Source organism: Pseudopipra pipra, chromosome 2, assembly GCF_036250125.1.
Source record: "Pseudopipra pipra isolate bDixPip1 chromosome 2, bDixPip1.hap1, whole genome shotgun sequence".
NCBI lineage: Eukaryota > Metazoa > Chordata > Aves > Passeriformes > Pipridae > Pseudopipra > Pseudopipra pipra.
In genome coordinates, this window is record NC_087550.1 from 73,747,559 (window position 1) to 73,759,722 (window position 12,164).

A 12,164-nucleotide genomic window follows, 5' to 3' on the forward strand; every position below is an offset into this window, starting at 1 on the left:
TAATAATTTATTAAGACATCAGCAGGGATACCAAGAAGAGCTTAGTAAAACACTCCAGTGTCACACGCCACTCTTTTGCCTGTTAAGATGTCCTCCTCTCCACAGAAATCACACTGTCATGAAGTTTCAGTGCAACTGTCCCAGCTATTGATAAGATTCAAGATATGTATACAGCACTGTGTCTTTCCCACCACGTGCAACTCCAGAAGAAATCTATCTGGGAATGCTGCAGCCTGAGAATGGTATGCTGCACCAGAGAACGTTGTCCTCCACTGATCTAAAGGAGATAGCATGGAGAAATGTGATAACACTAAAGGCTAAATTTATAGTAGTCAAATGAACGTGTTTGGGCCTGTTCTCTGGCACTAATACCTACTGGCATGGGATCGCAAGCATCTGAAAAAGTGTGATCAGTGTAAATCACCCACTATTCTTTAGCTCATGGTATCTCCAGAGCCCTACTTGGAAACTGCTTGGAAGCACGCCAGTTTGTTCATGGCAAAGTGATGTTAGGAATCATGCTGACAATAAAACAGTACAAATGCTTTCTATGTACATTAACTGCCAGTGTTTATTATATAGCTATCTTAAATTAATTTAAATGAATAAAGACTGTCACTGCAGTAGTGAATCTAAGTAGGAGATATCAGTTATGAGGGTTTTGATGGAGATTTCAGAATCAGTCATGATTCTGATATATTGATATATATTGATATATATTGATATATATTGATATACTATTGCGAAATTCACTAAAATCTCTAAGCAGAAGTTACTGGATATGGTATTTTCATCCTGTAGCCTTTAAATTTTCAGGGTTGTTTTCTTTTTTTGGTCTCCAATATGCTGAGAAGAAATGCATTTCTGGTTCTTTTCCCAGCTTTTATTAAGGTAAAAATAAAAAATAAATGTCGAGTAAAAAAAATAAATGGCATGAATCTCTGAAAATAACTCCATAATAGATAGTCTGCTAGAATATTACAAAAACACAGAATGCAGTTCAGTCTGCAAGTGAGATTAATCAGAAATAGAAAGATTCATGTTTGGTAAAAAACCATTTTTTTGCAGCGGACTTATCCACCAGTTGTGCATATTCAGCAATCTCTTTTTCTAACAGACAGGGACAGTCTGTTTCCGTATGGCAAGCATTAGCCAATGTATACTTGTGCCAAGAGGAAACACTTTCTGTTTTCAAGGCAACATTTTTTTTAAAGAAAAATCCCTAGTTTTAACTCAGTGATATCCATCAGAAATTTGTAGCTGAATTTGGTGGGCTAGAGGGTGGTCCTCCTTTCCCAGCACAGTAGATGTGAGGCTGATGTGGTTCCTTGTTCCCAGATACAGCCAGAGAGCCAACCAGAGACTGAACATCAGGATAGATGCAGACACAGAATGCAGAAATGACTGGCCACACAGATGGGAAACATTGCCTTTACTGGCCCTAACAGAAATACACAACCCTTACATGAAGACAACAGCCCATGCAACCTGATCCTCTTCTTCCTCTCCAGTTGATGAGCACTGAAGGTGATTAATCTTCACTTAAGTAGCTTAGACATTCAAGCTGCCCAGGTATTGGCCCCAGGCCTTGTCCCCCTCCAGTTGTTGGTTTCCAGACCTAGAGGCCCTTCAGATTTGCAGTCTCAATCCTGGTTTTGGTACTCAGACCTCTATCTGCTGTCTAGTCTGGCTTGAAATTAGCTCCTTTTCACCACTTAGAACAGAGAGTGCGCTGACAGAGAAGATAGTGAGAAGAAAGATTCAATAAAAATGCAGCACTGACTGCAGTGGTCAAACAAGAAGTTAGTGAGACAAGCTTATGAACCAGCAATCTATTTACACCTAGCTGGTCACTTTTAAACCCTTCTCCCTGTGCCGGGTCCTGCACTTTGGCCACAACAACCCCATACAGCGCTACAGGCTGGGCACAGAGTGGCTGAAGAGCAGCCAGGTAGAAAGGGACCTGGGGGTACTAATTGACAGGAAGCTCAACATGAGCCAACAGTGTGCCCAGGTGGCCAAGAAGGCCAATGGGATCTTGTCCTGTATCAAAAATAGTGTGGCCAGCAGGAGCAGGGAAGTGATCCTTCCCCTGTACTCTGCGTTGGTGAGGCCACACCTTGAGTATTGTGTTCAGTTCTGGGCCCCTCAGTTCAGAAAGGATATTGAGGTGCTGGAGCGGGTCCAGAGAAGAGCAACAAGGCTGGTGAAGGGACTGGAGCATAAGTCCTATGGGGAGAGGCTGAGGGAGCTGGGGTTGTTTAGCCTGGAGAAGAGGAGGCTCAGAGGTGACCTCATCACCGTCTATAACTACCTGAAGGGAAGTTCTAGCCAGGTGGGGGTTGGTCTCTTCTCTCAGGCACTCAGCAATAGGACAAGGGGGCACGGGCTTAAGCTCCGCCAGGGGAAATTGAAGTTGGATATCAGGAGAAAATTCTTTACAGAGAGAGTGATCAGGCATTGGAATGGGCTGCCCAGAGAGGTGATGCATTCACCATCCCTGGAGATTTTTAAACGCAGATTGGACGTGGCACTGAGTGCCATGATCTAGTAAATGGACTGGATTTGGACCAAGGGTTGGACTCGATGATCTCGGAGGTCTTTTCCAACCCAATCGATTCTATGATTCTATGATTCTATGATTTTATTATTTTTATTATCAATTTCTCGTAAAGCATCAAATGTAGCACAATACCTCAGTGTTATGTAGTTTATTTCTGAACATTTAGTCATCACTACAAAAGAAATATTATATTTAAAGACAAGAATAAAAAGAATGATTTTGATATAATATGTTTGATTTTTTTATTAAATATTCAATATACAATTAATTAGATTGTTATATTTTGCTTACATGGTTGTGCATTATTCATCCATCTCTTAATACTGTAACTGAAACTTCTACTTCCACTTTGACTTTACTGTACACACTTTTACAAAATATTGCTTATATACAGCCTTTATATCATTCAGATTTATAGAACAATTTTATTTATCTTCATTTAACTCACTGAAAGTCAGTGTCTAATGCAGTATTTCTTGAGAAGCTGAAAAATTTGAAATATGGGGGGAAATATATTAGAAGTGTGCATGTATTGTATATTATTTAAATATGATACAAGCATAAAATATTATTATAATGAAATTAAGACTGACAGCACGTATCAACTCTCTTGGTTATTAAAAAAAATTATCAAGATATTGTATTTTTCTCAAAACAATACATTACAAATACAGGAAATTCAGTATTAAGTTTACCCATGGAGGAAGTAAAAAGAGGAGAGCTAAGTAAAGGAATCAACCTACTTAATTCTAATTTCTTGTTGTAGGTCTGTGTTTATTGATACAGCACTTTACTGCTTGTGAACACAGGGTTTGTCCCCATGTTTCCTTCCATTTGTGGACAGTGGCTGGTGTGTCTTGTCATCCTGTGACATCTACCAGAGAGAAATTCAGATTTTAAGTGGGATAGAATAATTCCCTGAAGAAACCTCTTTCAATAAAAAGAGCATATGTTGTTCTTTGTATCCTGTCTCAAAAACCAAAACCAAGCACATAAAATTAGATGAGATTATCCAAGTGGCATGATATATGACATCCAACAAGGAATAAGGTCATTGATCCTTTTAAAACCAGTGACATTTGAGCCAGATAATTAAATTCTGAGTGCTTTTGACCTTTATCTAATCTCACTTATATCTTAACCGTTATAATAAAGAAAACTGTTGCCTGCAGGCAAGCTGTAAAGTAATGATGAGTTTCATGAGTTGTCTGGTGTAGTAGTGGTCTTCTTATTATTATTGTTGGAAGGCTAGTGTTAGTCCTTGTAATTGTAAACATCAGATGTCATTATCAATACTTACAGCCACAATAATCTTTTCTTCCTCAACCGTGCTTTTTAAATAGCATACAAGTTAATTTTATCTGTATAGTGTTTTAAGCATGCGGTGCTCTTCAATTTAGATTCACAAATAAAATACTAAAACCATTGATAAAATTATGTGTTTAAATCAATTATATAGTTTAAAATGTTTATATTAGAGATGTTACTTAATCACCAGGACTGTAAAGAAAAGTAACCTAAATGTTTGTTATGGATTTCTTCTTCCCCTTCTCCTTTTAGTTATTTTTTCATCATGTTTCTCCTTTCTCCATCACCTTTCCCCTGCAGGTCTGTGGAAATTTAGCGTTACCTATCAAAACAGGTATTGGGCTCCAAAAACGCATCTGCCCTACTATATAAAGAAATATGGAGGTGTACAGAACTAAAATAGTTCAACTTGGATTATTTTAAAAACTTAATTGTTAGATCAGTTCCCAATTAATTCACCTCCTTTTTGGCTTGCTGAACAATAACGCTTTCTTCAAAATAAATTTGTGGGAATGGGACTAGTCTCTAAAGACACAGATCTGAGACAATCACTTTCACTTATCTTGGACATAAACCACTAATCTTTTTCCACATTAGCATGTATACACAACCAGAGATAAAACTGCATCTTGCATGATGATCGCTTATATTTTTCTAATTGATATTCTCTGTTACCCAACAGATATTAAGTCATATTTATATCTTGTAGGCATCAGTGACAGACATGCTACCTAGTAATCACCAAACCGTTTGAAATGGTTGACCGGGTAGTTTTGGACAGCAAAGAAGAAAATCTGTTGGTCCTTCTCAAGAAAATAGAACTGAAATCTCAGCAAAGGCCCCCCATTTCTGTCTTCTGATTAATACAGAAAACTCTATTTATTTTGCTCCATCAAACAAAACAAGGGAATTGATTTGCAACACTCATACTAGCAGAATACAAAATAATACAGTAGCAAAAAATTAGTAGTTACTGTATAATTTTCTGTCAAAATCAAGTCTACCAAGGCTTCAAGGAGATGCCTTTCGGTGGGCTTCTGCATCTTCCCTCAAAAAGACGGCAATGATTGTATGAAATGGAGAGCAGTAGCAAGTGGTGTCATTCAGGAGTTGTAATGCGACTGATATGGTTCAATACCTCTACTAGTGACACAGGCAGTGGGCCTGAGTAAACCCTCAGCAAGTCTGCAGATACCACCGAGCTGAGTGGTGCAGTTAGTATGCTAGATGGAAGGGATGCCATCCATAGAGATGTTGATGTCAACCTACATTTTAATAAAGGTTTTGACACCATTTCTCACAGCATTATCCTGGAGAAACTGGCTGCTCATGGCTTGGATTGGTATACTCTTTGCTGGGTGAAAAACTGGCTGGATTGCTGAGCCCAAAAAGTAGTAGTGATTTGATTTACATCCAGTCAGTGGCCAGTCCCAAGTGGTGTTTCCCAGGGGTCAGTATCAGGACCAGTTCTGTTAATAACCTTATCAAGGACCTGGAAGTGGGGATCAAGTGCACCCTCAATCAGCTTGAAGATGACACCAAGTTGAGTGGGAGTGTTTATCTGCTGGAAGGTTGGAAGGTTCCATGGAAGGATCTGGACAGGTTGTATCCATGGGCCAAGGCCAGTGGTATGAGGTGCAAGAAGGACGAGTGCCAGGCCCTACAATTGGGTCAAAGCAATCCCATGCAGTGCTACAGAGTTCCTGGGAAGTTGCCCAACAGAAAAGAACCAGGGAGTGTTGGTCAGCAGCTGCCTGAACATCAGTGTGCCCAGGTGGTCAAGAGGACCAGTGGCATCCTGACTTGTATCAGAAATAATGTGTCCAGCAGGACCAGGGCAGTGATTGTTCCTCTGTACTCAGCACTGGTGAGGGTATGCCTTAAGTACTGTGTCCAGTTCTGAGCCCCTCACTTCAAGAAAGACATTGAGTTACTGGAGCATGTCAAGAGAAAAGCAACAGAGCTGGTGAAGGGTGTGGAGAGTAAGTCATATGAGGAGTGGCCAGGGGTGCTAGAGTTGTTTAGCCTGGAGAAGAGGAGGCTGAGAGGAGACCTTATTGCTGTCTACAGCTACTTGAAGTTGCCAAATAACAAGTGATAGGACAAGAGGAAATGGCCTCAGGCTGCATCAGGGGAGATTTAGTTTGGATATTAGAAAAATTTTCTTCACAGAAAGGGTTATAAAGCATTAGAACAGGCTGCTCAGGGAAGTGGTTGAGTCACCGTGGCTGGAGACATTTAAAAGATGTGTAGATGTAAGGTTTAGTGGTGAACTTGGCAGGACTGGTTTAATGGTTAGACTTAATTTTCTTCAAGTTTTTTTGAACCTAAATGGTTGAATGAGTCTATAACAGGCTTGAAGAGCAGGTCCAGCTTGTATGAGCCTCATAAATTTCGACAAGGTCAAGTGTGAGGTACTGACAGAGGGTTTAAACCGGATGATCTTCTTCTTCCTTCCAACCCAAACAATTCTATGATTCAGTAGTAACTGTTCTTGTTTTTATCCTGTTCTTTGCTTCCTTCTCTGTCTTATAATTTCATATTTCTGTCAACTTTTATTGGTTTTATGTTCATCCTTTTTCATCCTTATTTACTATGTTCCTACACTTTGTCAAGCATTTATTTACTTATGCTTTCCTCTCTTCCTCCTGAACCATTCTCCTTTTACTAAGTAGTTTACAGCAATGGATGTAAATAGACTGAAAAGTGAAGACTACTGTTTCAAAACAGATCTTTCACTTTCATGTGAATGTGCAATTTTTGCTTTGTCAGAAATGTGACACAAACAAAATTGCTTTCCAACAGCTTTTTCTCAAAGATGTCTCAGTAGGCTTGTTCAGTTTTGTAGTTCATTCATCTCTTCATCAGAGATTACACAGTGCTAGAATTTCTTTACATTTTTACTGTGTGCTTTTTTATCACATAGAATAACCTCAGCCTGGGCATATTCAGAATCTATCCTCTCTCTAATTTAACCAATTTGAAATCTTTCTGATATATAACTCTCACTTTAATATTCTCTTAAAAAATATGACAGTGATATTTTATGTCTTACATACTCACAGCTTTCAAAATTAATGTCTCACTCCTATCTGTAGGAAAAAAACCACAGCAGGAAAAAGCCTTAAACCAAACTTTTTATTTCATACTGCCTAGCTGTCTTTCTGAGTGCATCTAAAACAAACATCTAGCCAAAGTCTAACAACATTGTGACACAACAGAATTAAGAAAAAATTCTAGTCCATACCAAATTGTTTCTAAAACAGGGAAAACAAACAAACGAACAAATAATAAACAAAGAATGTCAAAGAATGAATATGCATACTCAAATTTTTGTATTGTTTCTAGATCAGTTTACAGTTTAATGCTTAATCAATGTAAAATAAATAGTTTCAGCTGAAATTGTCCTGTACATTTCTGTATCTTGAAGTATATTAAAAAAGAACAGTCATCTGTGCTTTTTATGTTGCTGAGTTCTAAATATTTTTCATAGTCAGAGAATGCTGAAAGAATGAGGTACTGCCCTTCTCAAGACAGTGAGAGAAACAACAAATAAATGAAGGAGACAGATCATTTCTTTGGCTGGGGTAGATCAGTATAATTTTATGAAGTTTAAGGGCCATCTGTTATTGTAGAGGTTCTAGTCTTTAAGAGCTAGAGGAGAGATTGGTGAAATCTGTAGCAACTGATTACACAACAACTATGGAATGTGAGAGGAAAAACCGATTCCTGGAAACATTCAATATCATGTTGGACAGGTGTTTGAGCAACCTGACCTAGTTGAACATGTCCCTGTTTATTTCATGATGGCTGTACTAGATGACCTTCAAAGGTCCCTTCCAGCCCAAACCATTCTACGATTCTATTATTGAATTTAAAATTAATTCAAGGTGAGGTTGGAATGCTATGTATATTTTTCTTTGCAGAAAGTACAACTGTGTTTAAAGCATATTTTTTTAATTCTCTGGACTATGAATACAATAGTTAACTAAGATATGGCTACATCATTTACAATCAGATACATGCTCATTATGGCCATATATAGCCAGTTGGATAAAAGTTGGTAGAAATAATGAAACAACTGATTGCCTTGCCCTGTCATCTGTCTGCTTCTAGGCAGAAGGGCCAAGATACTCTGGATTGTGCTATACATTATGTTAACATAATTCCAACTGAATGTAACTACATGGCTTTTGTGCCCCACTGTTTCATGCCCGGCATAAAGACACATATATGTCTTCATTCATGGAAGGCACACTCCTAGAAGTCTTGCTGGCATTGAACAAGATATGAGAACACTCACCCCCCCCCCCCAAAAAAAAAAAAAAAAATCTTAGGTTTTTGGAATGTTATGTATTGTTAGCAGTAGATCAATACACAAGCTGAGGACAGTTAAGCAGATACACAAAAGCTGCAAGAGAATACTATATTTGCTTATGTACAGAAATCAAATTAACACTGTTTCACTGCAAATTTAAATGCATGTTAGCAGTAGGATGGTAATAGATACTCAAAAGGATTTGTGCATTAAAAATACTAGTAGATACAAGGGAGTCGAGGAGTGGATGTATCAAAAGACCTTGTTATGCTTACATTCCATTAAAATAATAAATAAATGTTCTCTTTAATACTTATTTAAACATTAGAGATCAGAAATAAGACACTTTTACAAGAAAACACACATGTTTTTGTGAGACTTCATAAATCATCATAGGCAAATGATTTTTTAGACAATTTGCAGTTATTCAGATAGTAGCAGCAGTTCAAGAAGATTAAATATATATATATATAAATACATACCAGAATATGGTAGGTTTTTTTCCCTTATACCTTGTAATAATTCATTTCATATTACTTCAAAGCAGTATGTAGCAGCTGAGCTGCTACAACCAGTCTCTAAATTATGACATCAGTATCAAATGGCAGTTGATCAATATCACTGTTTCACTTAATTAGTTAATTTTCCTGGTCCAGTTGTGTCACTGATTTTGAAATCTTCCACAAACGTCATGAATTTTCAGTGTTGTAGAAGATTGTGCAATGATCCATCTAATTTTTAACACTCTATGTGCTGTATAAGGAAGCATTCAGATTATTTGCAGTTGTATGTAAGATACTCTGTAGCATATCTGAGCTTTCTACAAGCTGAAACAAACTTTTCACTTAAAACAGTGCTTAAATTGAAATGCACCCACAAAAAGACATAAATCCTAAACAACTCCAACTCAATCTATGTCCTCCTTTTTGAAGACCTCCTCCAAAATCAACAGAAAAGTCTATACATGTTTGAGAAATTATTAAAAGCAATGCAAGAGTATAACAAAAGTTTATAATTAAAAATCAAATTATTAACTACAATCGTTCAGAAAGTCAAATTTCAATCTCCTGTTCTTTAGTGGAAGGGAAGGTGAGCATATTCTGATATAGATTGATTATAATTACAGAAAGGACAGCTGAACTCTCAAGTATGAACAAATCAAAACATCCTTTCAATATGATTTTTTTTTTCCTTAGAACAAATATTCATGGTCTTTGGGGGTTCAGGCATATTTACTTAAACATCCAGCCTGTTTTCATGTGTCAGTGTGTGCATATGATTTCTTCCTACTCTACATCCATACCTATGGATAGTATAGGATATAGTCTTCTCTAATTCAAATGTTATCAGAAAAAGGAAGTGGGGGTGGGAGGGGGGAAGTCTGAATTCTATGTTAGAGAAAGTGTGAACTAACCAGAAAATCCTAGATCTCTGTCGACGTTTTGTTTTGTGTTATAACTTTTATAATATTGGTTTTATAGCTTTTATAACATTTTATTTATTCTGTCAGCTTAGTATTGAGAGATCAGGACATAGAGAGACCTCTAAGAAACTTTAACCACACAGTTGCATATTATAGAAGACACTATTTCCCTACAAACTCAGAAATAATATATTCTTATACTCCTAAGAAACACTAGAAATTTAATTAGCAATTCTTTTCCATTTTTAGGAACAAAATAATTCTAAGGAGGTTGAATGTAAGGAGCATGCAATCAGAACAGGGTTTTTTGTTTATTTTTACTGTAACTGGCAGAACAAGATCTATTACGACCTAAACTATCACAGATTTTAGTTCATAATGGCAACATTAGTCAAATTTTTGATTTTCTTCTTCTGAAAAATCTATTCAGTATTAATATATGATTGATTGATAGTCATGATTCCAGATGATTTCTCATCCATTTCTAATACATATCATTTAGACCAGATTGCTCAGGGCTGTGTTTAGTTGGATTTTGAAATTTACTTCACAGGCTCCTCGGACAAACTGTTTCTGTATTTGACACTCTCAAAATAACCAAGTATTCTCTCTGTGTGTGTGTGCGTGTGTGTAAATTTAATTTTGTGTATGTCAGAGTATAACCACTGCCTTTTGTCCCATCAGACCACCGAGAAGAGTTTGACACTGCCTTGTTTGTATCTCTCTCTGCTTTGATAAGATCTCTCTGCGCCTTCTCTTCTCCAAGATGAACAGACCCAAGTCTCTCAGCCTCTTCTTGTATGACAGATGGTCCAGTACCCTTTACTCCTCTTCGGGCTGGACCAAGTATCAACCAAACAAAAAGAACAAAAAGAAAAATGTCCTTAGTCCCCATTGTCTAAGTCTCCATTTACCACAGACTCATAGTTCACTGTGGGCTATGTACCTCCTGTGACACTTTCTTACATGTGACAAACCTTGGTCTGCTGCAAAGAGCTGAGAATTTTCCTTAAACAGCCTTCTCTGTAGCCTGTGCTCCCACTGGACTCACCAGTAACACTCTCTCCTGCTCTTGCTTGTGGACATCCACAGTTTGGGGTGTGTCTAGTGTTCCTCTATTCTCTGCTTTAATTTGAAGTGTTTTCCTAAATTTCTCAAAGCAACAAAACTGGTCCTGAAGCCAGTGACTGTACCCGAAGCAAGGCATATGCACACATTCTCCCACAGATATGTTTTGTCTCAGCAGAGAAAATATTTTACACTGACAGCTGCATTTGGTATTCCTCACATGCCTGACAACCTTTCCTCTTGAGTTGTCCTATTGTCTTTCCTTGGGACAGGTTCTTCTGGGAGCTGCTAGCTGACTGTATTAAGTGCTTTCTAAGCTGGGAAAAGGCTGGAATTGTTTATAAATTTAATCACCAAACATTGCAGGATAATTTGGTCACTTAAAACAGAAAAGCTTCCTCCATTTCTTTCCTAAGCTTGAAACATTAGGCTTCTGTTGGATCATTTGAATTTGCAAGGCACATCTATGTTAAATTTGATGCCCTGCACAAAACATTCATGCAAATTACCAAAGTCTGTCCTTAGCAGTTGCTTTTTGAAATATCTTGTTATTGAACTTTTAATTTTAAAGAAATTTGCATTTTTCAGGAGAGGCATACAAACATTTTAATGCAACTAATGTGAAAAAAACCAAAATAGATTCTTTTTCCCCCTGGTGGAACACAGCTTTCTAACACTACCCTGGTGTTCACAATATAATTTCTGGTGGACTGACACTTTGAGTGGGAAATTCAATTCACTCAGGGACAGTAGAACTGTCTCAGTAAAACTATTTTTCTGCATTGATTACAGAGGGTGACTGTATTTTAACACTGATGCTTCAGTTGATTAAAGTACATTCAAATCTGAGGGAATAAAATGTCTAGTTTTAACAATCTATTTTTATTACTCTATAAATTACATCAGTAGACTAAGTGAAAATCATTTTCCTGCTTTCAGAAATTGACTTGCAGTCACAGAGGAAAATCAATGGAGAATCTGACTCAAGTTATGTGGTAGTGCCCATAAAGATACAGGTAAAATTGGAGCAGCATGCATTCAATAAAGGTTTGTTTAAATAAATGATCATGTGCTTATCCTGTGGCACAGTTTTAGATAACTTCTTTAAAAATATATTCTTGAAGGTATCCAGAACTTCAGTAACAACAGAGGAGCACACTCTTCAAAAGGAAATTGTAGTTTGGGTCCTGAAAGTGAGCAATGTTCTTATGTGATAATAGACATGTCTGTGCTTTCATAAGCATTATTATTTTTGTTTATATTTTTAGAAAGTGTATCTTCATGCAGCAGGGTTTTGTGAACTTTCTGCCTATTTGTGCATTTACAAATGCTTTTTCTCAGAGTACTTTTAGTAACAGGAAGCAGTTGTGGTGCTTCTTTCCATAACGCAGACTCACTCTCAAAGTTTTTTTGTTTTGTTTTGTGGATTATTATTTTATAGTATTTTTAAATTTTAGTAGTCACAGTGGTTAAGACAAAAAATA

General features: G+C 37.2%; 1 long non-coding RNA gene across 1 annotated transcript; it reads right to left on the reverse strand.

The window, feature by feature from the left end:
* Positions 1 to 2,836: 2,836 nt before the first annotated feature.
* Positions 2,837 to 8,858, reverse strand: LOC135406986 (uncharacterized). The gene is made up of 3 exons (XR_010426615.1): positions 8,672 to 8,858; positions 3,307 to 3,437; positions 2,837 to 3,047 (listed from the first exon to the last, which is right to left on the reverse strand). It is a non-coding gene; the product is annotated as an uncharacterized LOC135406986 (long non-coding RNA).
* Between the last annotated feature and the right edge of the window lie 3,306 nt (positions 8,859 to 12,164).